The 21,002-nt window shown below is 36.3% G+C and overlaps 2 long non-coding RNA genes across 3 annotated transcripts in view; both read right to left on the bottom strand.

Moving 5' to 3' along the window:
• Positions 1-21,002, bottom strand: part of LOC134547712 (uncharacterized) — an 85,351-nt gene that overhangs the window by 11,396 nt on the left and 52,953 nt on the right. The window lies entirely within an intron of this gene.
• LOC134547711 (uncharacterized) lies at positions 7,529-8,838 on the bottom strand. 2 transcript variants are annotated; one of them, XR_010079567.1, is made up of 2 exons: positions 8,589-8,838; positions 7,529-8,417 (listed from the first exon to the last, which is right to left on the bottom strand). It is a non-coding gene; the product is annotated as an uncharacterized LOC134547711 (long non-coding RNA). The 2 variants fall into 2 exon arrangements; XR_010079568.1 differs by having other exon boundaries at positions 8,608-8,838.

Below are 21,002 nucleotides of genomic sequence, written 5' to 3'. Positions count from 1 at the left end.
TCACACTTCCCATGAAAGCTTCTTCCTATACAGATTAACATATCTTGCTTTGTCTTTTCCTCTTATTTTGTGATGCATTCATTCATACATTCACTCACTGATTCATTCATTCATTCAACCAGTGATCTGACCACTCCTGTGCAGTTAGCACAGACACCCTCCACAGTTAACAAATATGGCACAGGAATCATAAGGGAATGTTTCCACCTGGAACAGCATCTGGAGACAATGCAGTAAGCCCAGAGCATATCAAAGGTCACAGAGCATCTATCCATATGCAAGGTGCTGAGTCAAGTCTCTTGTCAATACTGTCACTTGGGCCAGTTCAGTTGCCTAAATTTGTGCCTCTGGCCATTTAAAAAGGGGTAAGGAATGTCACCTGGCTTCCATCTGCCAGCACAGAAAAGTACAGATGTCCACAGGTATTCAGTCTTTTTTATTCTCATAACTGAGAAGTTGCCCATTACTCCAATCTGTGGCAAAGTAGATAAAGAGAAGGCTTCACCTGTGCAACTATTACTGCAAAAGCAGACTTATAAGGTAGCACTGCAGGTGCATTATTTTCTTTTCCTGTGAATGTTGACTAAATTACATGAAACCAAAAATTCTTCCTGAAGGACTGGAGCAGCCTTCAACTTCTCCATTTAAAGAGTCTGATAACATTATAATACTGCTTTTGAGAGCTCAGAGCCCCATTGTGGTTATTACCTGACAATTCTTTGTTCAGGACTGCATCCTTTCTACAATTGTATACATTGTGTAGGCCAAGACACTGACTGCACATGTATCTAACAATTCTTCCCCATTCAGCAATCCCTTGTAGTCTCTCAATACTTACACTGAAAACCACTGTCAATTTTTCAGATCCTTGTGTATAACATCAGCTTATGGTTGTTGTAAAATGATCTGAACTTCTATCCAGGGGAGATAAGTAAAATTGGTAAGGGTTACCTTGCATGAGAGGGACTGAGGTGTTTTTTTGGATGGCATAGATGTTTCCATTAGGACTCATTAACTTCTGCAAAGAGGGTGTTCAGCTGTGAAAGGAATACACATTTTGTCTGTTGAGGTCCTGATTTCCTTTGTGTACACACAACTCTCCAAAGTCTGCATGCATGCATGTGTACTTACACATTCATGCCTCTCAGTATATATCCAAGCTTATAGTTGGATGTATAAAAAGCAACAAGTAATTATGGATATAAATACATACAAAATGTATTTAGTATTTGATCATGAAGTACTCAAAACTTTAATAAAAACCATTAGCAACAGCCTGAGATCTCAGTTTTTATTTTAATGAGAAGAATTATGTCTTTCACACAGTTGAGGATAAAGCCTCAACTTTGTGTCCTCTAATATTTCTGCTTTTGTAACACATAGAAGACATTTGGAAAAAAAACCCAAACAATCTAAAGCCAGAAAACCAGTCAACTTGTTTTTAAAGTTAGAATATTTTAATCAAATGCTACAAATGACTGAGAAAAGAAAAAGTAGATGACTAATGATTTTTAAGCCTCCGAGTTAATACTAGCAATCACTAGAGGGGAAATGACATCATTTACTGCATGGCGAAATTGCAGCAAAGCTGTGATACTACCTAATATTAATAATAGACATAATTTTAATTCTCAGACACATTGACAGAAGAAGTAATAAAGAAAAAACCAAATACTGACACCATGATTCATCGATGGGGGTCAAATTCCAGGGGGTAGTGGCTAAACCTGTTCTTGCAGAATTATACACATGAACAGAACCAGAGCCAAATTTATATTTTGCTTACATTTCCACTAGGCTATCCTTGGTTAGTAGCAATGCTTCTACTCAGCTGTTCACTGATTCTTCTGCCCTTTGGCAGGACCAAAGAGAATAAGTACGAAAAAAAGAAATAAAACTGTTTGTGGGTTGAGATAAAAATAGATTTAGAAAAAAGGAATAGTTTACCACCATGGGCAAAGGAGACTTGATTTGGGGAAAACTGACAAATAAAATAAATACTTAATTATTAATTCAGGTAAGAGGAAAGAAAAGGGAGGAGGTTGCAGGCAGTAGACATTACTTTTTGTCTGCTGATGCTTTTTCACCATGTTTTTCCTCTGCTCCAATATGTGCTCCCTGTGGCCTGCAGTGTGTATCTGCACGATTGTGTGGGTCCTTGCAAGGGCTGCCAGGAATGGCTTCTCCTCCACAGACCACCTGCTGCTTCTCCTCTGGCTTTGGTATTCCCTCAACTCTTTCTTACTCTTTTTGCTTCCTTTTGCTCTGCCTTTGAAGAGAATTTGCCCTCACATAACATCTTCCCCTTCAGTCTCTCACTGACAGCACCTCACCAGCTGCAATCAATGCAGAATTTTTAAGAAATTCTCCCTGCTTAGATAGCTCCTATAAGTAATATATTGCTGACAGGAATTCCTTCTACTGTGCCCTCTAAAGTATTTTTTAAATTTTGGACATTTGATAATTGTAAATTTTCTCAGATACTGTGAACCTACTCCAATATTTATATGCTCATACTAAAGTAACCAAGACATGTCTATTAGTGATTGATAATTTATTGTGACTACAGAAATTTTGCAGATAAATAGACAAATAAAGAAGAAATATTATCTGTTAGAGGAGCTAAGGCACACTATCTGACCTCTATAAGTTTGGTGGGTTTTTTTTTTGGTTTTTTTTTTTTTTTTTTTTTTAGAAAATCTGGCGGTGTCAAAATTGCACAACCTAAAACTAAGCAGTTTTTTCCTTGTGTGATGAAAAGACTGCAGGGTGAAACTGCTGTCCACTAGCCACAGCATCTCTTTTTATTTCCATTAATTGAATGAATGATTGACATAATTTAATTTTAATATTTTTAAAATCTCATTTAAAGAGGCTGCCCTATTTTGGTCACATCCTATCATGCGTTAGCAGTAACCCCAGCATAATGGGGTACTGCCATAATATTTTAATGTTGCAGTATAATATTTCTGTTGAAAATTATGATTGGAGCCTATTCCTGCTCAGATAAAACAGAACTATTCAGTGCCAGGATTCCAGTGGGTCACAGTACACTACATTTCTTAGGGCTTGCTTTAGCATATGTAAAATACAGTTATGGGCAAATCAGGAAAACAAGATTTATTATTTGCTGCTTTTGTGGTTCACCTAAAATTATGGTATATTAATATGGAATGATCTATAGGAATCTTTGTTTTAGAGAAAACAGTAAAGAGTTCTTATGAGAGATTATAATATGTAATCACAACCGCAGAATTTGCATTCAAACTTCCAGGTTTTGTCCTGTCATTTTTGCAATTTCCATCCATCTAAGGATTCAGTACTGTAATGTACTTCTCTTAACCACTAAAAATGCATAAGGAATATAAGGAGGAAAAAAAAAATCAATGTGTAATTAGTCTTTCCAGAAAACATTTTCATAAGTGCATAAAACTGGCTTAAGTAATTTTAATATAAAATTAAAGGGCACAGCTCTAGAGAAATCACAGTCATCATAATAAAACATCTTCATAACTAGAGGATTTTGGTCTACTAACTTAATGCAAATATTAACACAGAAGCTATTTCTACCTCTTTGCTCTTTGTAATGATTTGGATTATAAAGACCAAAACATATATATTTTCATGGGGGCCTCATATGTGTTGTAGAACCTGTTCCTTTCTGCATAAATTGCAGTTTAACTTGCTTTAGTCAGCAGCAGACTAGGCTCACCTTTCTACTGGTGACAATAACTGGTATAAGGGCAAGTAACTTACACCAAAATCCTAATCCTTTTACTTCTAAATTTGGCCTTGATGCCTTCTCACTATCATTGATAAACACTCTGAAAAGTGGAGGTTTTTTTGAAATAAAAGGTTCTCAGTAAATTGGTACAGACGGCTCCATCAGAACCTAATTATGACTGTGGAGCCGGAAAATAGATTGCATTTCCCATACATTATTAATGCTCTTCAAATCCTCATTTGTCATGTTCAAGGTTATGTAGAGATGACATTCAAGGAATCCAAACTTCTTGCTAAACTCATTTCAACAATCCAAGTCCTTTATAGGAACAACTTCTTAGGCTCTTGGATAATATTAAAACTGTAACACATTTCTCATGGGACAGTACACAAACCATAAATTTGTAAGAAAGTTATTGATGATGAAAATTAAGTTCAGCACCATAAGAAATAATTTCATTAGCAGACTTTCACTTATGTAATGATTAATAAAATGTGTATATAAAGAAATAATTTGTTTTGTAGGACAATATGATGTTTACTGCATGCACACTTTAACAATTAGGCACATTAAGACCTGCAGTTAATACAGAGGCTCATGACTAGAAGGTGGCACAAAATATTATTAGTAAATGAACATTGGTTCTGAAAATTCTTAATAGAAGAAAACATACTTCAAGTGAACAACATAAAATAAATAAGCAGTTTCTGCTGTTAGAAGTATAGGAGGCGTTTTATAAAAAAACTAAAATCTTATTGTTCACACTTACTTATTTAAGTACTCCAAAAAAAACTAATATAAGCTTTGTATGAGTAAAATAAGTCTTAGACTTTCAGTATTCTGACAGTTCAAAAATAACTTTGAATATAAAAGTGAAATGAAATGATCTGGTCTTTTCATAGCATCCAAATTCCTCTTAGTTTGCTGGTGTGTCCAGTAATATTGGAGGAGTTGGTGATGTTACAGGGGCTTTATCATGTCTTGGTATTTCAGTACAGGAAAGTACTCTGCTTTATTTCAGCTTAAGTAAACTAATTCCTAATGGAAAAAGTGAACATCTACCATTTTATCTATGATGGAAGATATCTAAAACATCTGAAAAGTATAAAACTTTTCCCATTCTATTCACTACTGTTTATACTTGCTGAAGGCATAAACCACTTGTAGAAGAAAAACTGTGTAACAAATTAGGTACTGGTGTGTAGCTGTTGGTCACTTACCACAGAGTTATCCCGAAAACAGCTACTTAAACCTTTATAGTGCCTTATCATGGCAAGCCATCTTATCTTACTTTACAATATTACATTAAAATTCAAGGCTAATCCATTTTACAGATTTACTGTTCAGATAAAATGAGATAAAATCCAAGGGACCAAATTCAACATGTATGCAACTTCTATCATCTTGTACAGTTTCATAGATGATAACTACTCCACTGAAACCCAACTGGTCTTAAATTTATATCTAAAAAAGGTAATCGTAAGCCAGGGGAAATTTAACATAGTTAAACCCCTCCTTTTATTGACCTTTTTCAGTAATCTCTTTGATATTGTTTCACATACTAGGATTTGAGTAAGACCTTATTATTATCACTGTCCTCTCATATCATGATTCTCCATCTTCTTGATTCTGCTGAGAAGCTGTTCCTCTTCCAATGGGTGTATGTGTGTGTTTGAAGCAGACATTGTGCATTGGCACAATATATTTTGCTAATATGATGTGGAAATAAATAACAAATATACAATATCCTCATGATACTGCGAAGGAGAATAAAACCTCTCTTTAAACAAAATTTCTCAAACACTGAGGAAACATGAATCTGAGTCAACATATTGGTCTATTTTTACAAGCATATGTAGAATAGAGTCTGGAAAACTTTGTTTAAGTAAGGATACTTTGATTCTCTAGTCAATAAAAAGATAAAATAAAAAGATGTAAAAATCAAACCTACTTAGTTGTCATATCAAGTAACAACAAAAGACAACATACAGATATGGGCAGAAAAATGAACACTTACAAAGATGCATATGGCCAAAGGATTAGACATAAACTTGATGCAAAAAAATATAGGAGCCAAAGACATCTAGTCTGCTTAACACAAAGAACTAATTGCAGTCTAAATTTTAGGTGTTCAAACAAGTGCTGAAGTATATATATTGACTAGGAAAACATGACTGTTAAAAGTCTCCAGAAAAATATTCAGCACGTCTATGTGAACACCACAAGTTCTGCCCACAAGTTTAGTGATTGTTTGACATGACCCATTTGACTGAAGTGAGTGAATATGTTCCCACAGTTTCTACACTGGAACTGGAACACGGGTTTTGTAATTCAGTACCTGCTTAGACAACTTGCAAAATGAGAGTTTATTGATAGTGACCATATTTTGATAGATATTTTGAACCCTTTTTGTTTTAATGGTCATTTCAGTACACTACCTATTGCTTTCTTATTTCTTGCAAGTACCACATTGCAATTTATTACTTGCTATATATGATATCTTTTCTTTCTCTCTTTAGTCTCCATGAATTTAGAAATATAAAGATTTATTTCTCTTCACCAATAAACATTTGTGTTTTGAAAGGAATTATTTTGGAATGTTTTTAAGCTGTCCTCCAAGCAATTACATGTTCATTTTGATTACAGAAATTCTCACATTTTTTCTTTCAAATATTTTCAAGTTTTGCTTCTTTGCAAATTCTTGAGAAAAAAGTCTCCAACCTTGGTGTCTACAAAAGAGCAAAAAGGAAATGCAACGTGCAAATTGAATAAACAAAATTTAAGCAAAACATAATTCACAAAATCTTTAATGTCTACATTGTCCACATGAATTTCATACCTAATCTTTTCGTTCCAATTTAGCATATAATAAATGCCAATTATAAGTTTTAATTTTTCCCCATTAATTTTTCTGTTCATATGTCTAATCAACATGTCCTTCCTTCAGTTCCTAATGTCATCTGGAACAATGAAGTGCCCACAACTGCATAAACATTCGGCATGAATGGTCACATATAGCTATATGGAAAGAGGTTTTCATTCTTTTTGTTTCTGATTTGATTGGTTTACATACTATAGAAGATAAAACTGTCTGTGTTTTAATTTTTTCCTCCATAATATAAGCAGCTAAAAGCTTCTTTGTTTCTAAGAAGCTTCTTTCCTCCATTTTATAAGAATCTAAAAGCTTCTTTGTTTCTGCCCGTCCATTTAGGGCAGAAAGTCCCACTCAGTGTTATACTGTGCTCCAAGTACTTTATATCTGTGACTATCTATGTTTTGGTTTATTAGCCCTCCCAGGTGTCTGTATGCAGGTTTGCAGCCTGAAGATCCTTTAATTATTTCCAGTCTACAATTAACATCTTAGTTTTTAGATGTTTTTGTATTTCTCATTTCTCATTTTTTGCATCATCTCTTAATGTAGTATGGAAATGTAATTAATGCATTGTTTGCTTTTTCTTTTTCAGTTCATTAATAGAAGTAGGTAATGATTCTTTCATTTCACTCAGGCATAAATAACTGAAATAATCAATATTGAGATTACATTGAAAATTAGAACACTATTGTAAACATTAATCTGAAGCTCTACAAGTTTGAGGTGAAAAAGAGAAAGATTCAATAAACTTTAATTAACTAAACAGTATATTTTGCATATAAAATGATGTGATAGGTATGAAATTTTTTAAAGGAAACAATGGCTTGTGTCATGGGTTGACATTTGACAAAATGCCAATGCACCCATGAGGGTATATTTTACCTAATGAACTCCTGTGAGATGTGGTCAAGAACAGAGCAGAGCAGGCCTACTTCTTGAAACAGACAGACAATTTATTATATTACATAACAATGGACAATAGAAAAGGAAAGAAAAACCCAGCCACCCAAAAGCAGAAGAGAAAACCTCCCAAAACACTGCTTCTCCTCCCCCCAATTTCCATTCCATACATGCTCACTCAGTTGTCTCCAGCACATTACCTTCATCTACTTGCTTAATCCCCCAACAACCCTGGGTTCCTAATCCAAACCATCATCCTTTAAAATTCAGACAATCCACATTCCATCCAGGACGAGAGGAGTCTCTCTCGCACCACAGACCCTCCCCCACAGGAAACACAGGTCCACCATCCCGTGTTCCCACGTCACCCATGGCACTGCCTCGAAGAGTCTGCCAGGGTGACACCCTCCTTTCCATGTCCGGCACTCTCACTGCCGTCCATGGACCTGCACTGCAACAGGGCTCTTTTTAAGGATGTTTTGGCCAAGTACCAAAAACCAGCCATCTTCTCATTTTGGGACTCAGGTCCCCCCCATTTACCCCTGGGGCCGGGGGCTCCACGAAGCAGGCCAAAACGTCTCTGGGTTTGAGCCAAAAACATCCACCCAAACACAGTCTTATTTATAGTCAGGAGGGTCCAGGGTCCGTCTATGGCTATATTATGCAAGAAAAGTCCGGCCTCATAAGCCACTCCTCTTCATTCCGGCAATCGAAGGGGCTTCTTTTCATCTCACATTACCCTCTCGGTCCCAGGCTGTCCTCTCTCTTCTAAAACCACCAACTATGAGAATACAGCGTCCAGGGATAACTCTCTTCTGCCTTAGAAAGAGTTAAAAGCTTTATCTCCCACCACCAAGGTCAGGCACAGGCGATCGCAGACACTGCAGCTCTCACAAGCAGCTCCAACTCGGCACCTTCTCTCTGTGGGGGGAGGAGAGAGACTGGACCGGGGGGGGGGAAGGGGGGGGGAACGGGATGGGACAGGGAGGGGGACGGAAGGCACCTCCAAAGTTCTCCCTCCACCCCTCCATTCTAGATGGAAGCTGGACCAGCTCCACTCCAGCTCCCTCTGTTCCCCACCCCAAGGCCCACCTTGCTAAGCCAGGCCCACCTTGCTCCCCTCCCCCACCCGGCCTAGCCAGGCCGGCAGGGGAGAGGAGAAGACGCTCCCTCTCCGAAAGCAGAGCAGGAAAGAGCGAGTCCTGCTGGGAAATCCGGCTTTTAACCCCTCGTGTCCTCAGAGGCGTGTCCACCTCTTAGTGGCCAACAAAGGTGCCAATATTCAGATCTAAAGACTATTTGGTTTGACCACTACTTCCAAAAAACTCACTTCCCTTCAAACCACGACAGCTTGTTAGCTTCAAGTCTTCATCAGATTAAAGCTCATACACTGCTAAACATCTTTATCTTTGCACATAGGTGCACTTTGCTAATCAGTTTAGCACAATGCTGAAGCAAAGGAGCACAATATAAGAGTACAAATTTGTTACAGCCAAGATAGGAATGTAGATGGAAGTCCTTTCATCTTTATAAGTTGGTCCCTTCTACTCCTGGTCAATCAAGTCAGGCACAGTGCCATGCCAGTCTCTCAAGCATTTTATTCTAAGGTCTAAAATGAGACCTTTATTGGTTTGACACATCAGTCAAGTGTTAATTTGTTATTTGTTGAGCCAACATAGCATCAATCTTCATGATAGTCTCGAGTTCTTCACTTGGAACTACTTTGAAGATTCATATCCTCTGATATATTCTTTCCTGAAAATTTTTATGCATTTCCTTTTTCTCCCATTTTTTTTCCTTTTCATTACTCAAGCTCTATAAAGACATTGTTCTTGATGATTACCATCAAAGCATACAGTTATTTATGTCACAAATAAAAAAAAAAGGAGAAAGTAAAAATATCATTTTTCTATTTTTTTCTCCACTTTAACTGTCCTTTTTCAGGAAAAAGTTAGAACATACAGGCCCAGATTGATGGATTGTCTGATCCAGCATTTTGTCTGCATCAGAGGTTGATTTTTTTTTTACATAAGAATAATATTTGGGAAGATATATTCTTCTACCTAATGCTCTCTAAATCCCAAACTGGTTTTTTTAACAGGAAACACCTGATTCTGTATTTCTTTTACATGAACTGTCTTTCTGTCTGCTCTTGAGTCTGTGAAAGTGTCCCCATTCATGTAAAGGAATTGCACTTCTGCTCCAGCTTCTGAATATCTGCCTCCTTCTTCTTCTTGTTTTGAATTGGCATCTGACTGGCTTGGTACTCTGAGCTTCCTGTGCCATAAGAGTCAGCAAACAGTTAATAACTGTGTGCACAATCCTGACACTGTGCATAAATTCATAGGGCCCAATTATATCTTTCTTCAGTTACCACTTTTCCATATTCGGTAGCTTTGGGATATTTGCATTCTTCATGTGGGTGTGACTCCATATGCTCAAACTTCCTTGTTGCTGATTTTTTTTTAACTCTGTGCAATATTTTTGAGAGGACAGACCCAAAACTAAAGACATTACTCGACATGTGGCTGAATCATGTATTTATTGAGAGAAAGAATGATTTTTCTCTGTAATCACATCTGTTTACCTTCTCCGCATGATACTGAACTTTGAGCTTGTCGTAGTTGCGGGGGGAGGTGAATTTTTCCAGGGGGATGTGAGCAGGCCAATCAGTGATCAGCTTTTCTGCTAGCACCTGAATTGGTCACTCGGAGGTTTGGACACGCCTCTGAAGACACAAAGAGTTAAAAGCAGGACTCCAGGGGGGTTTGGCCTCTTTTGGGTTCCAGTTTCAGCAGTGGAAACATCTCCTCTTCCCTGCTCAGCTCTGGGCAGAGTGGGGGAGGGGAGCCAGGTGTCCGGGCTCAGGAAAACCACACCGAACTAAAGTAAGCTGGGGCCCCGGGGGGAGAAGAGAGTGGACAGGACTGGAACTGAGCTGCCCTGTCCAGGATGGAGGGGTGGAAAACTGTGGAAGTGCCTTCTGTGTGTGCTCACCCCCCTTCCCCCCAAACTCCGGGAGAAGGTGCTCAGCCATGTGGGGGTTGCCGAGCCTGGGAGTGCCTGAGCCCGCACCCTGCCGGGAGATAGAAACTGTTAACTCTTGTGTAGCAGAAAGAAACTTTTCTTAGACATTGATTCTCATGACTGGTGGTTTCGGAGGAGAGAGGGAAGCGGCCTAGGACCGAGATGACAAAAAGAGATAAAAAAAAACCAACCCAGATGGGCAGAGATTGAAGAGGAGTGGCTTTTGAGCTAGACTTTTCTTGCATAATGTTAGCCATAGACTGAACTTAAGTCTCTTTTAAACATAAACTGCATTTTAAGTAGATACAGCTGCCCCTACTTTTGCTACAGTGACTGGCACTTGAAGAGTGGAGTGAGCAGAGAAGAGAGGTAGAGAGTGTAGTAGAGCCCTCTGCCCTCAGGGCAGACCTGCTCTGAGAAACCTCAGGCCCCTGGGTAAAAAAGGACCGAGCTCGGCATGCAAGTATCCTTAAAAGAGCCCTGTATGCAGTTTTCAGCCTGTGGACAGCGGTGAGAGCGCTGGACATAAGAAAAAGAGAGTGTCACCCTGGCAGACTTCTCTGGGCGGTGCCAAGGGTGACATGGAAACACATAAGGAGTGGACCCGTGTTTTCTAAAGAACAGTCTGTGGTGTGAGAGAGACTCCTCTCTCCCTTGCTAAACTGAAGATTAGGGTTTTTTTTGAGTGGTGATTGTTTGATTTAAAACCCAAAGGTTTAGTCTGTGAAGAGTAATGTGTGAGGGGTAGAAAATGGGGGAAGAAAAGAAATGTTCTAAGAAGTTTTTATTTCTGTCTCTGTGTGTGTTTAAGAGTTTTCTGTCTCTGTTCTTATGTAATGTAATAAAGTTTTAGGGATTTTTTTTGTTTTCAAGATTTAAGCCTGCTCTGCTCTGTTCCTGATCACATCCCACAGTAGTTGTTAGAGAAAAAACATATATTCATAAGTGCATTAACATCTGGCCAGTGCTAACCCATGACAGAGCATTACAGAATATTCGGAGTCCAAGATCCTGTTCCTGATAAATCCAAGTTCAATCCACAGGCAATTTTCCCAAATTTTGATTTCTCTTTTACATATTTGTGTGCTATGTTTCTGTGTGCATAGATATAAAGATACATGAATCAATTCACAGTCATCTGAACTGAGTTTAATCTGAAGTTTTATTTCCATTTTGTTTCCTTTTAAAGATTTTTAGTGAAATAAATTTATTATCCTATATTTTATAGAGTTATACAGTTTCTTTATATGCCCAAGTTTTTTGAAAATAACAAAAAAGTAATGGACAAAGCCTATTTTGAGTAATAATGAGTAAATTTAATTGAATTTGTATTGACTGTTTCAATCTCTACCTTCTGCCCCAGGAGGTGTTCCCTGTGTCCTTCTTCTCCTGGACTGAATAAAATCCTACATAAACATTTGGTGAAAGCACAGAATTTAATGCAAATGCTTAAAAAGACTATCAAACATTTAGGAATGGTCAGGATTCCCTTCAGTTATGTAACTTTTAGATAGATGCTGTCAACTGCACAATTCTAGTATTAAGTTTATGTCATTGCATCAGGTTTTTTACAGATAGGTGCCAGTGCCTTCCTCCAGCTAAAACATTCTGAAATATTCTGAAGACAAAAAGTGACAATGTGCTTGCACAGAAACTTGTGAAGTGTTGTCTCCTTGTGAATCCATGTATTATCTAAAGAATTTCAAACTAGGCCATTACAGTCAGTTCCAGTGCAGAGCTGTCTAGCTCATGATTTGAAGGTATACGAAGCCAGCTGGGTGTGCTCTTGTCTCCATCTCCAGGATGCTTACCTAATGTCATCTGTCATATAATGGATGTATTTTGGGGTGGGAAAGTAGGGGGAATGCAGCCTTGTCTGAGTTCTTTGTAACAGAAAAACATGGACCCTGGGGTGTCCATATGCCACACATTTTCTCTGTCTCTTCCACTGAAAACATAACCAAAAACCACATAATAAAGACTGAGTGAGAGCAGATTTTTTTTCCTAAGACATGGGTACTGACCTAATTCCAAAATAGAAGTAAGGACTTTCATATAAGGAACATAATGGTGAAAATTTGAAAATGTATCTATATTTTATCTTTGATTTTATATGCCATATGTTAGCATATTATATTAAATAAATAGAGAATGTACTGAATAGATTATTAAATTAATAAATAATACAATTATTTAGAAATAGAATATTCAGAAATAATTCAGTGTGCTTTAAGATATTTGTTCTTTGAAGGTTACATTTTAGAATACATTTGGGATACATATTGAAACATTTCCAGTAATATTTATGTCCTTGACTACAGGACTTATTGCAGTCTGTATTGCAGAACAGGTGAAAAACATTTTGTGCAGCCCAGTTAAATTCACCTATCTCAGCTTCAAGGACATCCCCAAGTTTCTGCATTATTCTGTAGCAGAAAGAGATAGTTTTCTCTTTGGATTCGGCTGCAGATGTTTTGGTGACTAAATTTTAATGACATATTCCCTTTTTTCCTCATGGTTTTTGGTGATAAATCATAGCTGCTGAATTTTCTGTTGTGCATTGTTTAGTACCAAATAACATTGTTCATGCAGCTTGCCCTCATTATTTGAAAATCAGGAATCACAGACTTTGAAGTTGTGCATTTTTCACCTTTTTATGATTCATTTCCTCACACAAGTACAGTGTTTGATACTAATTTAATTTAGCACAATATGTTGCCATGTAGTGTTTAGTCTGTATGAATATTTTAGGAACATAAAAGAGACTCACAGTGACATGGCGATGACTTACAAAACAAAGAATATCAAAGAAGTAGTTGAAGAATTATTTTGCTATTGTACTCAGCCTTCTTTCCTCTCAGCTGGGAAGATGATATGCAGTTGTAATGCCTTGTCCCCTTTGCATGTTCCTAATTTCATTAGGCAGAAGGAGTATGGCTGTGGAACTCAGATCCATCTGTTTATCTACCAATAACATAACAATTTACTGGGTTCTACATACATGTGTACATGTAAAAACAGACACACACATACTTACATTCCTGTATTTCAGTCTTGAGAAGTTAGCAGAATTTAGTATGATTCAAGGGCTTTTAAAGACTTCAGAATGATATCTTGGCATCAAACATTAACATGCATTAATACTGAGAAAATGGAAAAAGACTCATTAAACCCTGACAGAAAGGGAGGCCTGGCAGTACAATGATGTACAGTAGTGATTTCATCTATTCTTTTTTTGCTCTACTTTTCTTGTCTTCAGGAGTTGTTTAGCTGGGCTAAGACCACTGATTTCTAATTTGGAGGACTACATTTCACTAAATATACTTATCTTTTCAGTTTCCTCAGGCCATTTAGAAGATTAAAGTTTTCCTTGTGAAGCAATTCAAAGAAAGGTTCTTGCTTTCATTTCAATGTATACGTGGGACGAAGGGCAGATTGAAGTGGGCCATGGTGTGTGACATATACATGTGTAGGACACTGGTAATTATCCTACAATCTATCTGTTTCTTTAATCAATTAATATTTAGTGAAAAGATAGCGAGTACAGAAGTCTGTAAGTGTAAATGTGGAAAGGAAATTTGATGACGAAGCAAGAGACATAGTGGAAAAACTCCAATATACAATATTCCAAATCAATAATTTCTGAAAAGTATTACTGGTCATGATTAAAAGGCTGTATTTATTGGTTAGATTGTTCTCCATTTGCTTAAGTGCAAGTGAAGCATCGTGGCCATTATCCATCTAAATAAGTCCTCCACGAGATTTTCCTACTATCCCTCACTTTATAGCTCTAGCAGTAGAATCCACTTCAATAACAATATTGCTTTTATTACTTGGCTATGTATGTGACTCCTGTTACACTGAACATTAGTTCAATCAAGTACCTTTTATTTAATATCTTACATCTTACATTGGATTGTTTTTGCTTCTGGTGAGTTTCATAGCTTCTATAGATTACCATAGTATAAAACACATTAAACTGGAAAAAAAATAGAATCAATGATATTGTCTTTCTAAGTGTCTTGAATGACTCAATCAGCATTTATCTCAGTGATTTCCTCTGCTAGAGGGAATTTTTTAAAAGCTGAATCATTTAAATGATACTAAAAAGCACAAAGAACAATTAATCATGCAAGTTTCTTTTTTTTCTTTCAACATTATTACTGTAAAATTTTCATTGAGTTTTCTTGCCACATGTCATCCACTGCTGGATTGATATGGCTACGTGCCACAAAACAGCCAAGAAAGGTATCAGATATTTTTTCTGTGAACCCTTTGGCTCTGCAGAGAGGTAAATCCAAAGATTATCTTGGAGTAGCTCAGAAACATGGAGAAACTGATTTATCTCTCTGAAGACAGGAGGTCACAGGAAGGTTTCATGTTCTGTTCCATTCCAGCAAAGATCAAGGCATCTGAGAAGAGCCTCACACAAACTATTTTATACCTTCACTAGGCATACAGAATAAAAAATGACACCTTATCTCTTCCTTCAGGATATCAGGACACTTAATTTTCCAGTTAAACAAATATAGATGTCAACTTAATGCTGTAAAATAAACACTGCATAAGCCACCTTAATATGCTGCTACTATAACAAATACATTAGTGCTGGAGATCATGATAAGTGTTAACTTAGAAGGGAAAGAATTTCTCCCCCACAAGAAAGTTAAATATGGTAATCCTGAAAAACTCAAATTTGCAGAACCTGATATAAGAGTCTGTCATAAAAAAACATTTCTTCCCCGTTCCCCCATGTCCTCTTCCTGATTCGGTGAAATACAAAGTGCACTAAAATCCTTGGAATACTTACAGTAGCCTGTTACTCACAGGCAAAAAGGATAGAACCAGATTACTTTAAAGACTGAGTAAGATCGTATATAATAAGCCATGTTAAATACTGATTTTATAGTATTTCAGTAACTTTAGCTCTGGATTTTTTTTTGTCCCTGCTCATAAGCAAAAATTATTCTTAGAATTCAGTCTTAATATATGTTTATCAAGAACAAAAGAGACCCTAATAAAGAGCTTGCTGTTCTGTTTGTTCACTTTCTAACTTTCTCGCTTAATGATTAATTTCTAAAGAAATATCTCTTGAATTATACAACCTGTAACAAACACTTAGTTTTTGTGACCAAAAATAAACACCACATTCTATATTTTGACATTCTGATCTCCAAAATTACTGAATACTTGCAAGTCCCAGGTATTCAGTATGAGTAATTCAATTTGTACTTTCTGTCCTGTGAATCATCATGACAAAGAACAAGCTCAAGTATTCACTGGCTGATGGGTAGGTATTAGGGAATGGTAAATCTCATTAATTTCTCTCATGAAATTATCTGGTACTAATGTGATAACAAAGCAGAAGCAAAATAACAAGATATGTGTTGTTTAGATGGTGATTTGCTCTGTGTGTTTTTATAATTTCAATCAAAATAACAATTCTTTTATCTTTATGACATCTGAAGTAGATGCTGAGACACTTTAATTTTTTTCTATTATATTTGGATGATTATTCCAGACAAAAAGCATGATCAAATAATGATGTCTTTTGATCTATTTAGTTTCTTAGTGTCTATTTCTGAGACACTGTAGGCTTTTTACATACCTGTGATACCTTTAGAAGCGTATCTTTTTGTGAAATTTGATGAAAGACTAAGAACTTATTCCAGTGCACACTACAAACCTCCCCTTCACACCCCAATATTCTCTATTTTTGTTTTTTTCCATCCATCCCATTCCCTACCCTCTGTGGTCTGTCTTCTCCATTAATCCTAATAGCATGTTCAAGGCTGAGTATTTATTCCTTCTTGTTCAGTCTTTTACATTTTGTTTTCTCCTACAGAGGATTTTTGGTGGGGGTTTTTTTAGGTATGAAGCAACAGATTGGAACTCTATATAGACTTGATATAAGTATAATTTTAGCTCACCTAATTGTTCTTTGGAACATATAAAATGAAATTTAGTGTTTGGCATATTTTAGAAGAGCACTTTTTTAGCTAAAATATGCTCAGGAGATTGCTATTTAAATGACAAGATAACTGTTATTTAATGGTGCGTTTATTTTAAGACCAGAGGATCAGTGACTTTTTTTTTTTTTAACTTTGTAAACTTGAAGTGGTGGCTTTCACCTTTCAGAATTCATGCATGTTTTTTCCTGTGGAATCAATATGAGAATAGCAACATTTTCTGGATTAAAAACTCTGTGTTGCTTTAGTGAAAAGTTTATTTCTTTGCTTGAGTAATTCCTCTGACCTTTTTTTTTCTATTTCATTTTTATTTATATAGAATAAGACATCAGTTATTTCTCAATTTAAATTGCTTTTTATCCATGCAGGACAAATTAAAATAGAACTCTTAAGAGAATCATATCATCTTGATTACCATAATAAAGTAGAGGCTGGTTCCACCACTGTTGCTCACTGACCTGTGTCAATGAGTTCTTATTTCAAATTCCAGCTCTGTAAGTGACTTTAGGCTACTTAGCTAATCTCTGTGTATTTGGATTTCTTCCTCTGAAAATTATTTATAATCTTTTTTAGAGCTTTACAAATAATTTAGTTTGGTTTATAATAATAAAACCTCTCAAAACTTTGTTTATTATTGCAATCATACAACACTAAATTCTCATGTAGTCATGATATTATTTCTATTGTAAATTTTCAGAAAAAGTGGATGAAAATACAACACAATCATGAGTTCTACCTTTAGGCTGTAGGCCCAGAAAGACTGTGAAGATTACCATGAGCACTGGGGGGGGTTACCTGGGCTTTTTCCATCCTTGGGATCATGACCCATGGCAACCAATCTGTGTCACTGAGCAAAGGTCTGAACAAAGAGCAAAAGTGGAAAACCAGACAAAAATCCCAGCCAACCCAGGATACTAATGTGAAGAATCTCCTTGTCTATAAGTCTTGTCTCCTACTACATTCATAATTTTACTTTTTTCTGGTTGGTGTTAAGTCCCTTTCCTTCCTTTCCACATACTTCAAACACTACACCATATTTAACTCAGCATTCAAGACTCTTGTTATTTGTAATGGGCCATAAATATAATAAATTACTATCCTTCACCCAAGAAAAGTTTTTCCCTTTGAATATACAGCATCTTTAAAGGTTTGATCCATGTTTTTCTAGGCTTGTATCAAGCTAAAGCCCTGCCTATACGTGAAACACAAAGATTTGACCAAGGGAAAAAAAGTAATGTGGAAGGAGAGGGGAGAGAAAAAGAGAGAGAGAGAGAGAGAAAGCAAACAGCTTTCCAGTAGATTTTACTGTGTTACTTAGTATGCTTATTTTTTTTTAGTTACCTACTATTTACTGATAAGTTCTAAATCAGAATTCTACATGGGGTGCTTTTTAGTCATAACTTACAGCAATTGAGGAAGGACCATAGGAAAGCAGTAGAAGATGAAATCTTGCTGAGTGGGATGAAAACACAGTATAGCTGGGGTAGGTGAATGACTCACATTTGCAGAATGAAGGAAAATTCTCTTTTGATATGTTCTTCCCCTGATGTGGATTTCCTATACTTTCTCTGTTTCCTTATAGTCTTCCCCCTCCTGCCACAAATCCATTCGAATGACACCTTTCCCCAGCATGATGCCTCTAGCATGAGGCTTCCAGCTTTCACAGAGTCACAAAATAAGCCAATTTAATGAAATTTATTCTCACTGCGTTATTTTTCTATCACTTTAATCTCCCAATTCCCTATTCAGTCAGACTCATCTCAATGGAAGCAGTGGGCCTATCCCATTCTAAAAGGTGTTGACCTGGTCCAGAGGCAGCTCTTTCAGACTCTGTAAAAGATACAGCCAAAGCAGATGTCCATATACCAAGAAATTGTGTATATCAATCACAATAGCATCACTTTGTACAGAACATTTCATCTACAATACTTTTGTGTAGAACATCTCTTATATATTAAAATATGTAAGTAAAAGCAGTAGCAAAACAATTTTCAGATCTGGGATGAAACAGCCATAAAGAACAAGCTGTAAGTATTTTTCATAAGCATATGGGATATGCGACCACTAAAGGGGTAAAGATGAACAGATGTAGCTCAACCTAGGAGACACACAAGCTGGCGAAGAACAAGATATGAGTAAAAGAGTGCAAACAGACAGGACCTTCTGCCAAATTCATAGGAGACAGAAAAAATCAGAAAACAGATCAGGATCAAATGAGACATATCCTTTTGAGAGGGAGGCAATAGCATAATAGCAACAAGTATAACCAAGAAAAATAAAACAAAAAAGATGACAGCCCACTACAGTTCTGACAGAAGAGCCTCAACGTCAGCAACTGAAGATTATCAAGTGCACTTCCCATCAGCACCAACTACATAAGACCATCCTGGTGATATTGCATTCTCACCACTACCATAGGACACAAATATAAAGATTAGGAGTTTTGTAATAGTAAGAGTTTATCATTACCATGATTCATTATGTTAATAGATTTAATGAAATCTTTATCTCCAAGTTAGCATGCTGCTAGCTGCATCAGTTTTCTACACATTCTCATCACAGCAATCTGCCATTGCCTAATTCACATATTTACATGTGATGTTTGGATAGCTAGATATATAGATAGAGACAGATATAGAGAGATATAGATAGATAGATAGATATGCACAAATACATACACATAGAGATATGTATATATATAGATGTTCAGTTACAACAAAGGACTGTGGAGAGCTTACCTCTAAGATAAATATCTCAAGTTAGCAATATGATTTTTCTATTGCTCTTTGACCACAGAGCTATTCTGAGCAAATTCTCGTTTCACTTCTTATTTTCACCATCCCATTTGAGGTTTCAAATTATTTCTCCTTAGTTTACTAAATTACTTTAACTTAGTGATACAAGTGCATATTCCAAATTTTATTAAAGTATATGAGCCATTAGGAATAAGAACTGGTTGAATGGCTCACAGGATGTACTATTGATCTTGTGTGTGTGCCAGTATTTCTAAAAATATCAGCATCGAGGGAATTGTGAGCAACATAGACATCTTTTATCACTTTGTTTGTTGTTTTTGAAGATATATATGCACTCTTTGGCCATTAAGTTTTCATTCCATTCTTTAATACAGCAGAGGGTAGAGCTCATTTATCATATGCCAGGCTTGGAAACTATAGTTATAACTCTCAACATTTAGAGTAGCAAACAGAAAATGTTACCTTTAATATAGAAACAGGTTTAGTCAGTCAAAGTAAAGGAATCTTCATTGTTTTCCACTGAATACTGCTCTCTGCTTTCTATTCAGTATATTTGGTGTTTTTACAGAAAACTAAAATATCATTGTTACAGTATTCAGTATGCTAAATGTCTGGTTAGTACCTTATATTTGTATTTACAAATAAAAATGCTTAATATTCACTTGCTTACAACTATCATTTGTTTTAGCATTAGAAAGTAGAAATATAAGAACTTTATTTATATGTATAAGCTCTACATTAGAGATCTTGGTTACCACACTTTTAATATGACAAAATAATGACTGTGTATAAATAAGTGTGGTCAAATACAGAAACAAGAGATGGCTTAACAAAACCTGTCTCTCAGAGCGATCAAGTATTTCAAAGCTAAATTTTGATGCAAAATAGATTTTTGCTTTCCTGAAGCTTGGTATGGACTATGTTTCAGTCAGATTTGCATACAAAGACATGTATATTTGAACAAGGAAGGGTTGTGTAGCATCCCTAACAACAATATTTATTATTTTTTTTTTCCTGGGGTAGATATAATTTTCTCAGTTGTAGTTGATATTATTGCAAACAGCTTGGAAAAACCCAAACAAAATGCTTCTTCCAGCAGGATCCATCTTTATTACGCACAATTCAGTATTCATATATGAGAAAGTTTAAAGAAAGTCTTGGGAAGGAGCAGGAGGGAAGACAAAACAGCCAACACCTCCAGGCACTCCTTAGAGCAGATGTTTCTACCCTTATCAATCCTCACTCAAACATGCCATCCCCAGCGTCCTGGGAGACAAAAAGGGAGGCATCCACACCTGGTGTTTATGGCTGTAGTCATTCCTCTGGTATGCACCTTTCCCAGGATAGCAGAGAGTGTTTATCAAAGTTAAGATAAGTGTAACAAATTGCTCTTCTACACAGGGCTCTCTCAAGGCCAGAATGGCTGCTGCAGGCCCTCTCTTCTGCAGATATGTTGCTATGTTCTGGATTTATGACTAAAACAATGTCAATAACACACACCTTTTTATTTGCTGAGCAATATTTACACACCCACTACCAAAGAATGATAACTTCTTTACAATTAGTAATCTGTATAGCTGTTCCTTAAAAAAAATTGTCTGACTTATTCCAATGTATGTCAGTAAAAGTATTATATTCAAATGACTTTTTATTATTACTTTTATTATTTTTATTGTTTTTATTTTATTTTTACTTTTATTTTTATTTTTAATTTTTATTTTTTTAATTGTATTTAAAAGGTTCCTGTTAAGAAA

This window comes from Prinia subflava, chromosome 2 (assembly GCF_021018805.1).
Source record: "Prinia subflava isolate CZ2003 ecotype Zambia chromosome 2, Cam_Psub_1.2, whole genome shotgun sequence".
Classification (NCBI taxonomy): domain Eukaryota; kingdom Metazoa; phylum Chordata; class Aves; order Passeriformes; family Cisticolidae; genus Prinia; species Prinia subflava.
This window is presented reverse-complemented; position numbering and strand designations above follow the sequence as displayed.